The sequence below is a fragment of the Mauremys reevesii genome, linkage group 16 (genome assembly GCF_016161935.1).
Source record: "Mauremys reevesii isolate NIE-2019 linkage group 16, ASM1616193v1, whole genome shotgun sequence".
NCBI classification, from domain to species: domain Eukaryota; kingdom Metazoa; phylum Chordata; order Testudines; family Geoemydidae; genus Mauremys; species Mauremys reevesii.
In genome coordinates, this window is record NC_052638.1 from 35,502,476 (window position 1) to 35,520,632 (window position 18,157).

The following is an 18,157-nucleotide window of genomic DNA, read 5'->3' on the forward strand; positions in this document are numbered from 1 at the left end:
TTTAAACTAGTGTATGAGAATGATTTCTCTGTTTTTCAGATGGATGAACCAGGCTTATATTTATTTCTAACGTCTTTAGTTAAGTAATTATTATTCACCGAGATTCAAGGGCTACAGGGATAATAAATGCTCCTCAACTAAGCAGTGGCATCTAATAATAAACTTACTTCTGGATAAAGGCCAACGAAGAGAAATGCAAGGATCATCGACTCACAGAAATAGGGGGCTGGAAGGGATCTTGAGAGGTCATCTACTCTAGCTCTCCACACTGACACAGGCCCAAATAAACCTAAACTACCCCAACGGGTGTTTGCCTAAACTGTTCTTGAAAATTTTCAATGACCGGAATCCCACAACCTGCCAGGAAGCCTATCCCAGGACTTAACTATCTTTAAAGTTAGAACGTTTTTCTCAATTTCCAATCGACGGGCTTGGCTACACTTACAAATTTGCAGCGCTGCAGCAGGGTGTGAAAACACACCCTCTCCAGCGCTGCAAATTGCGGCGCTGCAAAGCGCCAGTGTGGTCAGGGAGGTGGAGTACGGACAGTGCTGGGAGAGCTCTCTCCCAGCGCTGGCGCTTTGACTACACTTAGCGCTTCAAAGCACTGCCGTGGCAGCGCTACCGCGGCAGCGCTTTGAAGTGCTAAGTGTAGCCACAGCCCAAATCTCCCTTGCTGCAGATTAAGATCATGACTTCTTGTCCTACCTTTGGTGGACATGGAGAACAACTGGTCACCATCCTCTTTATAGCAGCCTTTAACTTTTCTCATAGGTTAGGTTTTCTAAACTTTTTATCAGTTTTGTTGCTTTCCTCTGGACTCTCGCCCATTTGTCCACATCTTGCCTAAAATGTGGTGCCCAGAATTGGACACAGTACTCCATGTGAGACCTAAGCCGTGCTGAGTAGAATGGGACAACTACCTCCCTTGTCTTACATATAACACTCCTGTTAATACACCCCAGAATTATATTAACTTTTTTTGCAACTGCATCACATTGTTGATTCATATTCAATTTGTGATTCTCTATAACCCCCCAAGATCCTTTTCAGCAGTAATATCACCTATCCAGTTATTCTCCATTTTGTAGTTGTGCATTTGATTTTTCCTTCCTAAATGCAGTACTTTGCACTCGTATTGACTGAATTTCATTCACACCAATTGTCCAGTTTACCAAGGTGCATTTGCATTCTTATCCTATCATCCAAAGTGCTTGCAACTCCTCCCAGCTTGGTGTCATCCATACATTTTGTAAGCGCACACTCCACTCAATTATCCAAGTCATTAATTAAAATATTAAATAGGACCAGACCCAGGGCAGACACCCAAGGGAGCCCACAAGATTTGCTGTCCCAGTTTGACAGTGAACCAATCAGCACTAATCTATAATTTCTTGGGTCCTCTTTGTTCCCTTTTTTAAAGATGGGTACTATGTTTGCTCTTCTCCGGTCCTCTGGGACATCACCTGTCCTCCATGGCTTCCTGAAGATAATTTCTAAAGGTTGCAAGAATGCTTCAATTAGTTCCTTAATGCATCCTAGGGTGAATTTCGTCAGGCCCTGCTGACTTGAATACATCAGACTTATCTAAATACTCTTTAACCTGCTATTTCCCTATTTTGGCTTGCATTCCTTCTCTCTTGTTGTTAATATTAATTATGTTGAGCATCTGGTCACAATTAACCTTTTTAATGAAGACTGAAGCACAATAGGTGTTAGGCACCTCAGCCTTTACTTAGCTCTTCTTCCCCCTAAGTAGTGGACCTACACTTTTCTTTCTCTTTTGCTTGCTCCTAGTGTATTTCTAGAACAAATTCTTATTGCCTTTTATGTCCCTTGTTAGATGTAACTCATTTTGTGTCTTGGCCTTTCTGATTTTGTCTCTACATGCTTGTGCTATTCTTTTGTATTCATCCAAAGTAAATTGTCCATATTTCCACTTTTTGTAAGATTTCTTTTTGATTTTCAGGTTATTCAGAAGCTCCTGATCAAGCCATATTCATTTCTTTCTATTCTTCCAGCCTTTCCTTCACACGAAGATTGTTTCCTGTTCTGCCTTCAATATTGTCTCTTTGCAAAACTGAACTCTTTTTTTCCCCTTAGATATGTTCCCTTAGATATTGGACTTACCTACATGTTCTCTGAGTTTGTTCAGGTCTGTTTTTTTGAAGTCCATTTTCCTTATTGTGTTGTTCTTACTTCTTCCTTTCCTCAAAATCGTGAAATTTATCATTTCATGATCACTTTCATTTAAACTGCCTTCCATGATCAGATTCACAGACAGTTCCTCCCTGTTTGTCAGAATCAAGTCTTAAATGGCTGTCCTTGGTTACTTCCTCCACCTTCTGAAACAATAAGTTGTCCCCAATACTTTCCAAGAACATATTGAAGATTTTGTGTTTTACTGTATTACTTATCCAACAGATGTCTGAGTAGTTAATACCCCCACCCCTCATTACTTAACATTTTGGATATTTGTTATTTGTTCTAGGAATGTCGCATCTACCTCCTCCTCCTGATTTGGTCATCTCAAATAGACCCCTACCATGTTTTGTTTCCCCATTAATCTTCACCCAGAGACATTTAACTGGTCGGCCTTTCACCTCCTCCTGGACCTCAGAACAACTGTATATATCCTTGATGTATAAAGCCACACTTCCTCTTTTTTCCCCTTCCTGTCCTTCCTGACCAAGCAATACTGCTCTGTAGCAATATTCCAGTTATGAGGTTTACCCCCCTTCAAGTCTCAGTGATGCCAATTAAGTTACAATTTAACTTGTGTACTAAGCCTTCCAGTTCTTCCTGTTTATTCCCCATAAACATAAACAGTTGCATATAGACTTTTAAGATGTTAAGCAGATTCCCCCACTCTTTTCCATTTTGTTGCTTCTATGACACAATTGTCATTTTTCATTCCCTCCACCTGCATCTTCTAGTCCTCTCTCAAGGTTGCCTTTTTATACCTACTGGTGGGCTTTTGTAACTTGCCCCCTTTTGAGCCTAGTGTAAAGCCATCTTCTCTAGGTTGGCTAGTCAGTGTCCAAAAATACACTTCCTCTTCTTGGTCAGGTGGACCTGATCTCTTCCCAACAGTCCTCCTTTTCAGAATAGCACCCCATGGTCGAGGAAGCCAAAGATGTCCTGTCAACACCATCTGTACAGCTTTGCACTCCTCTCCAGGGTGCATGTGTCTCTGCCTAGGCCCTTATCCTTAACTGAGAAAATGGAAGAGAATCTTGTCTGCACCCCCACCTTCTTCACTCTTGCTCCCAGAGCCCTGTAGTCAGTGATCATGTGCTATGGGTCAGACCTGGCAGTATCATTAGTGCCCAAGTGGATGAGCAGCATGTGATAGTGATAGTGCTCAGAAGGACGGATGAGCCTTGGCAAGCTTTCTGTAACATCTCAGGTGCAGGTTCCAGGCAGGCAGTATGCCTCCTGTGTCACATTAACAGATGGATGCTTCCATCCCCCTCAGAAGGGAGTCCCTGACTACCACTACCTTATGTCTTCTCCTCTTGGGGGTGGTGGCCATGAGCCCCCCAGCCTTGGGGGAGGGGCAGGTGACTTCTCTTCCTCAGCCATTGGGGTCTGCTCCTCTCTTGTTGCCAGCACAGCATTCTGGAATGGGTGACTCACCCTCTCTCACTCAGCCATCTCTAATTGCTGGCCTAGTCAATGAAAATTGCACTGCCCTCACTTCAAAGAGCCCCACTTGAATTCAGGTATTAACCCACCTAACTGCAGGGCGATCTAGTCCAGACAGTCAGCAACTGAGCCTAGATTTCAACCACACCATACCACCCAGCAAACCAGTAAACTAACCCAGAGTCCTACTAACCTGGATGACAAGATCCTAGCACAAAAAAGTGCTAATTTTTTGCCTGCCAAAGTTAATCAATAGGAGGAAGGCAGAAAACCCCAGAGATATTCAGCATCTGGCTAGCTCCCTTAGCTGTCTTCCTCTCACCAGCCACGTGATGTCTTCTGTACTATAGAAATATAATTCATACATATACCCTGTCTCTGAGAAACAGAGTTGGCAATTAAGTGCTGCCATCTTTTCATATTTAAAAAATGGAGAATCAATTTTAAAGCTACTTTATGGCATATGATTGCTATGTTCCTGGTGTGAATCTCTTGAGACCACAGGCTATATTAGGCAGCTTATGATGATGATCTGCCAGTGTTCTGGGAAGGCTCCTGTGGAAAGAGGAAAATAATTTTTCAGTTAAAAAAAGCAGATTATTTTTACTGTTAAAAATGGTTCCTGGAGTCTCTGGTGAACGGGATGAAAATTTAGAAAGAACACACAAGTCATGCAATGATGTTAGTCTCAAAATCACATTTTCTTTGAAATGATGTTAACTCTACCTTCCTGCGTATCAGAGCAGGAGTTTCAATCAGATGCTTAGACACTTGAGCTGGATGAGGAAGTAAAGCTGGATGGAGCGAGGATGTAGAATGCAGAAGGGAGGACCAGAGGCTGTAGCCTGGGGAGTCCCTCTACAGATCAGCTGCCTTGTTGGTCATTAAAGATTGAGAAGGGGCATGGGAGGAGAAAAGTCAGTGACCAGCCACTCTTTGTAATATGCTTCCCAGGAGAGTATCCAGTTAGAAATGGAGCCTTGTTGCAGGAAATTGAAGATGAATGGTAGAAAGGTGCCATAGAATAATGTAAGAGGGATTAAGAAACATTGTGCTCTGATTTCCCTATGGATTCTCTTGGCCAGTGCAGTCTGTGACCCCTTCTCCCAAGTCCGTGCTGCATGAGGTTGCAAATACCATTTTCATGAAGGAAGAATGATGTTTTGACTTTGATAAACTTCATGGAGATTTAGAAGTCATTTTTTACCCTTCTGTATTTCCTTTTGTTCCCATGAGAGGAAGCAACAAGGCCATGGATAAGCTTTGTAGCTGAAGTGGTATTGGCCTGCTCCTGTGTTCCTTGTTTACCCTACACTCCAGGCAAAGTCAATTGAAACTTTGAGTGCCCAGTGATTGCAGGGCAGGCACTAAGGCTCTACCTGTACAGACCAGAATACCAATCCATCTCAGATGTGTGGATTTGTCCATCATCACAAGGATTGTTTAGATGTGACTGGGCACTTCTTACAGATGATTAGTCTATGGATCATTAATGAAATTCAATGTAAATAAGCATGTATCCGCATAGTGTTGTGAAGGACTGGACTAGGGCGGGGATTAAAATGATGTGAAGATGAATTTAAACCGGTAAGAGTACTCAACATTTAATGTAGGGGGAAAAGGTACTGCATATAATTAAAGATTTCAATTCCCTGCATCATTTCAAAAACATCTAGTTAATAGGCTGTGAATATTTTGTTTTTCTGTATCAAGAGTACCTGCAAACTTTGTCACTTAAAAATCAGTTTATCTGAAGGATGGATCTTAACTGATGACATTTCCCCTGTTTTTTAAATGTATTTATTTATTGAATGCATTTTTAGCCATTCATTTAGTTTTAGTCTTTGCTCCAGGGAATTCTTATTTCATTCACTATTGTCATAGCTTTCTTTTGATGGATGGAAAAGAGCTGTGGAATTTCTATCATGTCAGATACAGCAGTATGCCCCTCAGGTGCATTATTCAAAGCCTGACTCATGTAGAAAAAAAGTCCCATATTCCCTTTGGTGTTGGTATTGAGTTTAGCATATACAGGCCTAAATTTATTGATAGTTTTAAGTATTTTCATGAGAGCTATTTGATAAGAAAAGGCTCATTAATTATTTGCAATGTTTGATCTTGTTCTGCTAAGAGAGCAGCCCCAAGAGAATAGGGAGTATACGTGAAATGGGTTAAGAAAATCATGCAGTAGTTTTTTCTTATAATCCTGAATCTGCTATCTGTACTTCTCAACCAGACTTGCTGGTTTTGCCAATTTTTTTAATGATTATGTTGGGAATGCAAATTATAGGTGGTATTAGTGGATCGCTGGGAACTCTAGTTTGCTTTTCAAATAGTGTATGTAGCCAGCCAAACAGCATAAATCCTTTTGCAATCTACCACTAGTCACAACCCGCTGCAAAAGACTCCTGAAATTCTGAGTAATAATAGCTCATAAGCTAAATGAAAAGTTCCCAGAGCTCACAACCTAATGTGGACAATATCTGCACTGCCAAAAATTGGAATTTTCTTTTACCCAAAAGAGAGGTTTTCTTCTCTCATGCCGAACATCCAGAAAAAGCAAAACAATGAGGTGTAGAGGGCTGAGAGTGGATAGTGATCATATACGAGGAAGTATTTTACAAGACAAGGACTATTAATTTTATAAGGAGAAAAACAAATGGGAATATAATAGAAGTATGGAAAATAATGTGTGACTCAGGCTAATCAGGCTGTATATATCTACTTTTTGATACAAGACAGAAAACACTGAACAAAGTAAATAATAGAGAAAAGGAAGGATTGTTCATGCAATGCAGTGTAATGAAGCAGTGGAACTCACTGCTGCTGGGTATTATTGAAGCAAATAGCTTATGAAGAGTCAATAAAGGATTAAACATTTATATGAAAGGGAAAAGCATTTTCAATTTAGCTAGGGTAAAATTGCATGTATTGTGGAAAATGCTCTGTAGCTCTCACCAGTGGCTGTACTGGTAGAGTAAGATCAAATGTAGCAGGCATAATACAAAGTGCACATTCACTAAGCCTTCATGGACAAGTGCAAGTCATGGTTTGTGTGTGCATGCCCACATCCTTGATCCATGTGTCTGTGTGAACCGCATGCCAACGTCCCTGATCTATGCATCCATTATTCCCAACAAAATACATACGTCAGTTCCAAAATGTCTGTCTGTACAGATAGAGGTGTGAGGGGTTTTGCTCATGTCAGCCATCTTTGTTTTCAGCGTATTGCAGCTAATGTATGAGACCATTCAGTGCCAAAAAGGTATTTTCAATTTGCTGTACCTACAACTAGGAGCTGCTGGTAGCTATTAGTAATTACCACTAACATAGCACTAATACCGATGCATCCGATGAAGTGGGTATTCACCCACGAAAGCTCATGCTCCAATACTTCTGTTAGTCTATAAGGTGCCACAGGACTCTTTGCCACTAACATAGGTTATTCTACTGTGTTCAGTGTAACAACTACACTTTTAAAGCCATGAATATAACATAAAGAAACATTTCTGTACCATGGTTCCAAATCAAATTGAATCTGTTCTTTGAGCACCAAATATCCGAATCCGATTTAAATGACTTGTATCTTTGGAAAACATAGCTTGCCTTACAAAGATTCCTATAGGCATCTGTATTTTTGAGACAATTTTCCTTCTAGTTCTTCAGCTTGAAGTATTCATAGACTCCAAGTATTTGCAAGAATCAAACCCCATGAACCTGTAGGTCTAGATATCGTTCTGCATATGGTTAGCAGTGCACCTGCATTACCATTCAAGGGATGTTGTTAGAGTTATAAACATCATACTGGGAACTAAAACGCACAGCCATATACTGCAAGAGACGAGTCCAATTGTGCCCTTAGTTACATCTGTTTAAATCTAACGTAATTTTAATTTCAAGCCAGGCCTTGGACAATCATGTCCTGATCTGTAGTCAATGGAAAGGCTCTCCTTGAGTACAATGGAATTTGAATCAAGCCCTCAAAACAAGAACCTGTAGACAAAACCAAAAGAGTTTCTCCCAACTTACACTAATGTAACTGAGAACAAAATTTTGTCCCTCTGTGTTCACAGGGAGAAAGCAATGGAACCAGTTAATGTACAATTGCAATTTTAAGACGGATTAATCTATATGAACCTATATTTTTTTCTGAAGTATTCAGTTCCTTCTACAGCTCCCAACTTTTTATTATAATAATAATAATAAATAATAATAAATCCAGAAGCCCCCTTATTAATTATAATCCAACAACTTATTAATAGACTAATAATGAAGTTTCTCAAATTTGAGTTCTTAGTCAGGGATTGCTGTTATTTTTGTGCCAGATTTAAGAGTTTAATTTTGGGTGCCTCTTTCCCACCTCTGAAATTTTAATCAGAAGTTTCAAGGGTATGTGTCAATGAGAAGTTAAAGGCCAAATTTAATAACATTTTCTACCTGGGGAAATTAAAAGAAGAGCCTTGCTTTCTGAAATCCATTATTAACAATAGATCTTAATTAAACATAGTTACCGGCCTCAATAATTTGTCTGCATGGAGAGATCAGTTTTGTCATTTCTTTGCTCTTTGGATTCAACAAGTACAGGATACACAATAGTTAGACTTAAAACTAAGTGTAAATAAGTTGTTTACTGCAGTGTACTTATAATTTTTAATTAAAGCAATGCTCTCTGGTTTCATGTTTTATCATGGCAATATATTTTTATTACCTACTCTGCTCTAGGATTTTTAATTATTTATGTAAGTATATTATTGCAACTTTCATTCTTGGTAAATGATGTGACTGGTTGCTGTGGAAACATCTCCAGGAAAAAAAATAGTTTATGGAATACAGCATGTATAATTAATTAAATAACAAAATTAAAATGGCCTTAATTCATATCTGACAAGATGTATTTGAATCTGGAGTGCTTAGAAATAGAACCCATGCTAGAATGAGGCTCATAGGAACGGAAACTTTATCAACATTATATGCAATAATTTTGGCAACTCATCTGTAGTCAATCCCAGCTGATGCCATATAATATCAAGGATGTCTGAATAGATAGCTGAAGGCCACTGTCGTAGTTTGTACAGCACCTAACGCTGCACGGTCCTGATTCATAACTTGGGCTCCTATGTACAATAATAGAAATTCAATTTATTGAATTAATAAATAATAATAATACTGATGAGGTCTCAACTGCATTACATTGAAAGCCAATGTGGTTATTTTACAGTAAATATGACACATTAACAATCGCAAGGTCTGATTCTGATCTCACTTACAATGCTTTTGAAGTCAGTGGAAATACATCAATATGAAACCAAAATATCTCCAGTGGCTTTGGTTGTATTGCTCCTGGTTTATACTAGTGGAATTGAGATCGTAATCAGTTCTTGCTCTTTATAGCATGTTTTCCAAATAACAGCTGTCTCTGTTGAAATGTAAAACAGACTTTGTTTTACTTCTTATATTGGACTTGAGCCTTAACGCAAAACACTGACACATTCTAATGGGGCTGCTTTCCTGAACAACAGACTGCAAAAGTAATAATGCTGAGCCCTGGTCTACACTACAAACTTATGTTGGTATAATGTCACTCAGGGGTGTACTGCTGCAGTGTTGTAAGTGTTGACAAGCCCTGAGTCTCTCAGGGCACGAGTTAAAGAATGATACTTATTTTTTAATATCTTGGCTCAAAGCGCAACCGGGCAGCAAAGTGTCCACTAAGTCCATTGGTGGTTACTTTTGCAAGTGAGCCAGATTTTGCTCTGCTCCATCTTCAGAAATCTAGGCCTGGTCTACACTTGGAGGGGGAGTTGATGTAAGATATGCAGCTTCAGCTACGGGAATCTTATTTCGACTTACCTCCTGTCCTCACGGCGTGGGATCGACGGCCGTGGCTCCCCCATCGACTCCACTTCCACCTCTCACCCTGGTGGAGTTCCGGAGTCGACGGGAGCATGTTCAGGGATTGATATATCATGTCTAGATGAGACACGATATATCGATCCCCGATAGATCGATCGCTACCCGCCGATCCAGCGGGTAGTCTGGATGTACCCCTAGAGTCAGTGCTTAGTGCAGTCCACTGAAGTCAGTGGAGAAAGATCCTCCAGATTTCTGCTGGTGTAAGTGAAAACTGCCGTGTTTCATCTTTGAAAAGATGGAGCGGTTTCCTAAAGGCCTGTAAGATAGTGTTGAGACTACAGTAAATGGGAAATTTGCAAGCTCAGTGAGTTCATCCTGACTTCCAAACATGGGAGAAACTAAGCAGATTTCAGTGGAATAAAGTAAGAAATGGTTTACGTCTGTTATTCCCATTTGTGCTGCCAGTTACTAGCTTTATATGTATTGAAATCAGAAGCCATGCATCATTAAACTAATTCAAGAAATGTATTTCATTCTCTGCTGAAAGTTGGGTTTTTTCAAGCAAATCTGAGCACCCTCTGTCCAAGAATGATGAGACTTCAAACAACATTGCTCGCCAACTGTTAAGGGATTAATTTTGCATACTCTGATGCATATTGAGTCTTTTTTAAGACACACTTTTATTGTAGGCACGGGTCAATAGACTTGCTTTAGGTTGCACAGCAATCATTTTAAGGAAGTACTATATAATGAGAGAGGGACAGCAAGTCTCAAAGTAAGAGTTCATGCTTATGAAGTAATACACGCAATCCTTGTTAAATATGTCTTCCAGAGTCAGAAAAGGTTGTCTTTGGACCCCTAACATCAGGCGATTGTTTTCCTTATACAGATAGAAAAATAGATCTTCTTTTTAAAAATTAATGGCTGAGCCATACTCTCAGTATGAAGCACCAGGGTTTTTCATTTTAAGTTACACCCAAGAGCATCTTGAGTTAGCTCTGCAGCTGTATTTATGGCCTGTCCAAAATCCACGCCCCAGGGAATTTGGAGCGCATCTCTAAATCTGAAGATGATGTATATTGGGGAGTACAAACTGCTTTAAAATAATGGAGATGGAGAGGGAAATCATGAGAACTTGACCTAAGGTACAAGTCATTCCTATCCTCTCCTTCCTGCCAAAATCTTTGAAACACAAAGCATTGCCTCCAGAGAAGCTAATTGTAGCAGTGGAATCCAGAGACAGGGGAGTGGAAGAGGCTTGATCACCTCATTCTGAAACAGTCCTGCGGCCTGCCCATTCCTTCATGCTATAGAGGGAATTGTTACATACCACCCTGCAGAACAACATTTTCACTGAAACCCCTTTGTTGTATGTGGTTGTAGTAGCAGTGTAAGTATATTGGTGCGTGAGCTGTATTGTGGTGTAGTTGTAATACTAAAACTCAGAGAGGAGAAACTTTGAATGAAAGATTCACGTACATTGCTCCTTGGTAATCTGAACAAACTGACATGTGTCTTTCATTTATTAAGTGGTGAGATAAATATACAATTTTCTCCCTGTGTAACAGACTGTTTAGACTAACAGTAAAATGAGAAAAGGAGTGAAGATATTGAGATTGGAGGGGCTTCTAGAAAGGGACGGGTGTGCTTGATTCTCTTCACACACTACTTTTACATGTATGCCTAGAGTGAGGCTACGAGGGGTGAGAAGAAAATTGGGTCCAATATCTATCAGTGTTTCTCCTATGCTGAGAATTATTTACAGCTAAAGGGCATTTGGCTGGCACTGCCTGGAGAGATCACACACTTTGAATTAACTGTGAGGAAGCAGCTGGCAAGAGAATCTCTCTGGTGGGAACAAACTAGTGAAATGAGACTGAAGAGAATTAATGGCTGGAGTAAAATTCTTAGGCTGGAGAGAATTTAAAAATCTGCCAGATCTGGAAACCAAGTCCTACCAAAGCTCTGAAAGGAGGCTGAACATGACCACACAGGTGAGGAACCCTGACATCTCATTCGCACCTCACACCCCACCACAACCACCAAACATTCTCCTCAACCTTAGAGCTGGACAAAGAGATAAATTCCACCGGAAAGAAGAATCTCACCCCAAGTGCATGAGGCAAGTTCCCTGAGGAAAGGAGAGTCTCTTTCCTGTATGAGTATAAAGGACTAAGCCAAGCGGTCTTAATTGATCAGACAAATAAGAAGCCAGACTATGTAGGTTAAATCATTGCAAGAAGGGAATGAAGAATTTGTTGCGGAAATGAAGATTGCCCTGTTTTTATTGATGTACGCTCATGCCCTAAAAATGAGGCCGTGCTTCCTCGCTCCCTGAAGCATTGTTGGGTACTCCGTCATGGATATTCTGTGGGCTTTTAAGCCAGGAATAAAGGAAAAATGATGAAGAACATGGGATAGGCTTCTATCTGCCACTTGCTGCAGAGATTCTAATGAAGCTGAACCAGAGCAGGAATAAATGCTGCTCTGGGTCTCCTCCATGGATGCTTCTGACAAATCATGAGGGGAACCAGCCACTGGTACCATGGCTGTGGATGAAGCCACTGGTACCATGGCTGTGGATGGAGCCACATTGGCAGTGGTGAGAAACAGCAGCAGAGGCAGGATTCATTGATCTGGAAGGTTCTTTCATAGGCTGGGATCCTTCACATTGTCTGAATTTCACAGGTCCTCAAATCCCTTGTGGAATATTTGGCAAGAGACTTCACATCTCCTCTCTGAGATATCCTGCCCCTCCGGTCCACCCTTGCTGGTTTCTCCTCCATGGAAGGAGGTGATCTGACTCAGATACCCACCTGGCCTCTCTGTTTGTATCTTTAAAAACAGCTGGGTTGAAGTTCTGAAATTACCTCATGAGTAGCATGGAAGGAATTGAGAACAGCAGCTGCTCTAAGAATTAGAAAGATGAGTGAAAAAATTGCCCCCAGCCAAAATCCTGGGATCCCACGGACCAGTGCTCAGCACAAGCCAGGGTGCGGTGGGGGTGCACCTTTGATCTTCCTAATCCTGGGCTTTGCACTGTGTGCTGATTAGAGCAGTCTTCAGTCTTACCCGGGCTCCAAACAACAGCAGCAGCAGAGGAGCTGATATGGCACGAGGCACAAGGATTCCCCAGTTATGCCCCTTTTACCTTGGCCACACCTCATGCACTTGCTGCAATGAACACAATTATGGTGCAGAAGCTACCACAGTGACTCTTTGTCAGCCAAGGATCACCCAATGCTGGAGGGAAATCCTCTGGTGGTAGTTAAACTGGGTTTAAGGCAGTTTTCCAGCAGGATAGCAGCACAAAGCTGGCTTAATGAACCAGAAGATCTGGCTCACAGTCTCCTTTCCTGTAACCCCTGTGGCTAGAAGCTGTAGAGGGAGTTCTCTGCTTCCATCTGTTGGTGAAACAGTGTGAAGAACGACCACAGAGCTGCTTCATCTGCATAAGAGATATACCCAGAACTCTAGGTGGACGAACAAACTCCAGAGGGGAAAGAGTGATCTGTTCCCATCTGTGAGTGAGCAGGGAGATATACAGCTACAGAGAGCTTCATTTGCATCAACTTTCTAACCCAGAATTCTTCTGGAGCCACCATCATGGTACAATAGCTCAGAATTGGTTGAGTAATAGAACTGAACTGAGAAAAGGGGGAAAGATTCCTATCTCGTGGCAAGGAGTATACCCATAATGGCAAGAACTCTGTTCAAGAGTGCTATATGCTACTGTTTCTTATCTCCAGAGGATCCTATGCTGGGTAAGGGACTTCACTGCGAGAAGTGATGTAGACTGTGCAATGGGAGGTGATGCAGAGGCGGCTCCATGATGGGATGCAATGCAGGAAGGGTTCTTCACTAAAGCCTCAGAGGATAGTAGCACTCTAACCAGCTACTAAATAAAGCTGACATCATGATAGCTGGGTTAGGTGGTAGAGCCTCAGGACAGGATCAGACAGCACTTCCCAGGGACTGGAGACAGGCCTGCCTGAGCACACCTCAGGCCCCTTGGACTATGCTATCCACTGACACCAAACAGTGAGTGGGGTTTAGCAGATGGAGCAGGGAGAAGTGATGTGGTAATAGACATTTACCTATTGGACGTTCACACTGGTAGGCAGGGAACCAAGCTAACGGACAATTGCCAACGTCACAATAGAGGAGTGTTTTACTTATCATTCATTTAGATATAGCATTGCTGCATTTTCCCACCTTGATGCCATTTTCCTTTTTCCTCTACTAAAGTTGTCTTTGTTTCATATGCAAACTTAGTGCTTGTGAGTGGGGAAGTATTTCCTATTAAGCATGCCCACATAAAGTGTTCAGTAATCCCAGAAATTCTGTGGGTGGGAGGAGTTCAAGCTGCTGATCTTTTCTTAGGTTTAAAAGAGACCCTTAGCTTATTTGAACTCAGCCCTTGTTGCTGCCAATCACACCTGGCAGAACAGTTACATTCCTAAAATGTGCAATCTGCCCTACCCTGCCTATAAACCATATTTAATGTGTTGTTAAAGTTACACATGATGATAGACTTGAGAATGTTTGTTTTCATGTAATCAGAAAGGCCATCAAAACCAATATAAACCTCCCCTGATATTTCCCTAAGAGCTCCAAATTCTTGATTAACAAGGATGAATGTAACATTTTAAGGGGAGTCTAATTAGACCCTCTTTCCCCCCACACACACACACCCCTGCAAAACAGCATTATTTCACATCATGTTTTCAACTGTATCAGCGCAGAGAATGAATTGCTCTGAACCGTAAAATTATAGAGCACATTTTTCATGTCACTGACTAAACAATATTGCAATTCTTCTACAGAAATAAAACAATGGGGTTTATAAGTCACAAGTTATGCCTATAGTGCAAGATAGATCCTGATAATAACTCATGTTGTCATTATTTTATGCCGGTTACAGAATAGGAAGACACTGACCCCGTGTAAGAGGTGAGCAGCATCTTGGTTATTATATATTTGGATATTAAATGTAGGGACATTGTGTGAGGTGGTTGAGTCACTATGAAACTGGTGGTATAAAATGCAGTTAATAGTTCATGTTTCATGGAATTCTGGAGTTCCTCACAGCCGAACTACTTGAAAAGTCCTAACACACTTCCACTGTGCTCTTAAGGAAAGGTGTTTGTGTGATAATAAGTATAGAAGATAGCTCACAAGACCACTGTTATTCTATAAGCAAAGGCCAGGCTGTATTAGTAAAAACAAAAACCTGAACAAGAGCTTGCTGTAGGACATCCATACCGAATAAGACCAATGGCCTGTCTAGTGCAGAATACAATGGCCTGTCTAGTGCAGAATACTGTCTCCAACAGTGGCCAGAGAAAAACGCAATAAGCCTTTTGTCATCGTTGTGTACCTCTAAACTTCCTTCTTTCGACCAGATCCAGAACCAGAATTTGTATGACAGAAGAGTAGCTATTTTCCTGGTATTAATGTTCTGGGTGCACAAAGGGCATGTTGGAATTCTTGCAGATCCCTTTGGCCTGGTTTGAAGATTCAAAAGATTCAGATGGTGTCAATATACTTCATATAAGTGTGGATTTGCTCACGTATAGTATCCATGAGGTCAGAGATGAAATTTTGGCCACTTGAAATCACTGGCAAAATTCCCATTGAGTTCAATGAGATCGGGTCTTAGGTGTCTAGAAAGGAGCCATTCCCATACTCAGGTCTTCCACAATGCTGCACATGGTACTGTAGCTGCTAGTGTTCCAGGTGCTGCTCAGCCATGAATCACTCTGATCTGTGCGTTTCTAGGAATTAAGCAGCCCATCTTCTTTCAAAATCACATGTGGCTATTCTTAGAATGGAATTTAAGTTCAGCTAGGAAATTATTAGAAGGTTTTAGCACTCATTTTTCACTAAACAGAGCTCTGTGAAGTTACTGTAATAGAAAAAATCTCGCAGAGTTGAATTGGAATTTTTCTATTAACTGAGTAATAAGGAGCCCAGTTTCTGTAAAATAGTTTTTGCGTGTAAGTGAAATTATGCACTTTGTTAAGCAGTGGCAAGTTTGCACTTCCACATTTGGCTCAAACAGAAGTCACCCCTGAATCAGACTTTCTGTGGGTTTATGAGTAACCATGCACACAAAGATATACTCCACAAACAGGTAGGTAATTAATATCCATGTGGTACATTGTTTGCAGAGTCATATGATAATGGTGTCTATTATGCACATCTGGCCAGTAATCTGGTGTTCAGGGCCTATTAAACACTGAGGCCATTTAAAAAATTCAGTTTTTTTTTCAATCAACTCACCAGATAAATGCTTCGTCCTTTCCCTTGCAAATATGAAATTTCCTACATAACTCTATCTGTGTAAACCCCAGGTTGGGTGATATTCAGTCCTGAGCTAGTGATAGATTTTTTTAAATACATAAAATGTTGCAGATTTAAAGTTTCTTACCTCATGATTCTTCAGGGCTATAAACAGGAACGTTATACTATCGGAAGACAAGGCTTTCAGCTTCACAATGGAACACGCAGCACTTGCTTCTGGCGCTGAAAGGATCCGAGATACATCTTAAGTACTTTTAACAATTTTCCATAGCTTCCTCTGAGTCATGTAAAGTTGGAGTTAGACTCTGGTAACTATGGTGTTTGACTTTATGGGGAAATGGATATAGAAAGAAGTTCAATTTAATATTTAAACCCCTTTAAAACATTCCTAAAATAGGTTTTCTGTAAAAAATGTGACACATACAGTGTCCCTGTTAAAATCTGCCCAAATTTGGGAAAATTATAAGGCTCTGAAAATTGCATTTTGCACATGGTCAGTAGAGGTGTGGCAGCATTAGTCTCTAAAGATTCCATATGCACTGAGCATAGGAGATGAATGGGGATGGAGCATGCTCAGTGCATAGGAGATGAATGGGGATGGGGTATGCTCCTGTTTCAACAGACTATGCATGCAGTATCTCTACAGAGCAACTGAGCATAGGCCGTCCCAGGGCTGCAGAGCTTTGGGCCTTTTCTTGCAATTGCGCCGCGAGGCTGCTTGGGCCCGCTGTGGTACCAGACACCTAAATTACAATCGGGACGATGGCCTCTCCTGTGTTTTGAATGCTCCTGCTGCTGGTGCTCAGGCAGTTTTGATGAAAATAAGGAAACAGCCTCCCTCAATGCAGAGGAATGAGCAGAGCTAAGGACAGGAGCAAGAAGTGGTCATGGTTGTGGACAGGTGAGGAGAGCATTGGGACCAGGAGGTGGGCTCTGGGACAGGTCCTGAAGGGAGTTACAGTAATAGCAAAGGAAGAAAGAGAGAGGAGCTGCTGCAGGAAGGGGAAGGATAGGAACAAATGGGGGCAGACAGGAGGTGATTAAGGGCTGGATAGGAACCAAACAGGAGAGAACAGGGTAAGAACTGGGAGAATAGTGGGAGAAGGGTTATAAAACACACTCCCCTCCAGAACAGAAACTGAACCCAGGATTCCAGAGTCTCAACATTCCTCTGATATCTAACAAATAGCTCTGAAACCCACTGGCAAAGTTTGTGTCATCGCCCTCTAGTGGCTGGACCACATAGAAAATAAGTCTTTTGCTACCTCTTACTTCTCTCTACCTAACGGACTGTGCTGTGAATCTAATGGTTCCAGCAATAAAGATGACGCCTGGGGTGGCCAGCAGGATTCCACTTGATAGTATTTCCATTTTTTAATATACTTTTTTTTTAAATCAAGACAAATTGCATTGAAAATGTTCAGAATAACATTAAAGTTGCAAAGTCAAGCACTCAAAAGTTAGAAAATGGCAGGATTGAGGTTGATCTTGCAATTGTAACTGTGCTTTGAAGATATAAAGTGCTAGAAAAATACTACATATTCTGAAAACTCAGGCCCTAGGTGTCTTGAGTTGCGTACTGTGATAAACTCAGGACAGACAGTTGCAAGAGGGGGGGAGGAGTCAGTCCCAGAGGGTTAAAAGGCCCTCCTCCTTATCAACTGAGAGGCAACTACAGGTCAACCAGGTTCAGCTGAGAAAGGGTTACCAAGGTAGCAAATTAGAATCAGCTGAGGGGAGCTACCTGAGGGTAATTAGGACCAGCTGATTCCAACTTGGAGCTGCCTGAGACCTTTTTAAACCCCTTCCTGGGAGGGAGGAAGGAAGGGGGGAAAAAAGCAGAGAGAGAAGGAGCCTGGCTGCCAGGAGGGTTGAAGCAGCAAGCCTCCCCAGGAGGAGCAGCAGGACACTCTCCTACAAGGCAGGGTAAAAAATACTTTAACTAAGACTGATGGGAAGACAGGGGACAGACTTCCCCTGAGTTCTAAGGGGGACTGCGTTACCCAAGCCGGTCTCACCAGAGCTAAAAACAGCAGAGGCTGGGGAGACTGAGACAGGACTTTGCCACAGTACCTAAAAATAGCTGGCACTTTTGACAGCTTTGGCCTTAATGTCTTGGTGCCTCAGTTGTTCATGTATAAAACATGGATAATAATATCCCCTCACCTCACAGGGGTGTTCTGAGCATAAATTCATTAATGTTAGTGAAGCAATCAGGTACTATGTTCAGACCAGAATAGAAAATCTACGGGGAAATTAATAATTTTGTATTCAGTGCTGGGTTTCATGTGCAGTAAACAAGGCTGGACATTTAATGATGAGGATAAAAAATATAGAATTGAATAGTCAC

At 41.4% G+C, this 18,157-nt stretch overlaps 1 protein-coding gene across 12 annotated transcripts in view; it reads left to right on the plus strand.

Moving 5' to 3' along the window:
- Positions 1-18,157, plus strand: part of CDH13 (cadherin 13) — a 748,254-nt gene that overhangs the window by 660,925 nt on the left and 69,172 nt on the right. The gene's annotated exons all lie outside the window — the stretch shown is intronic.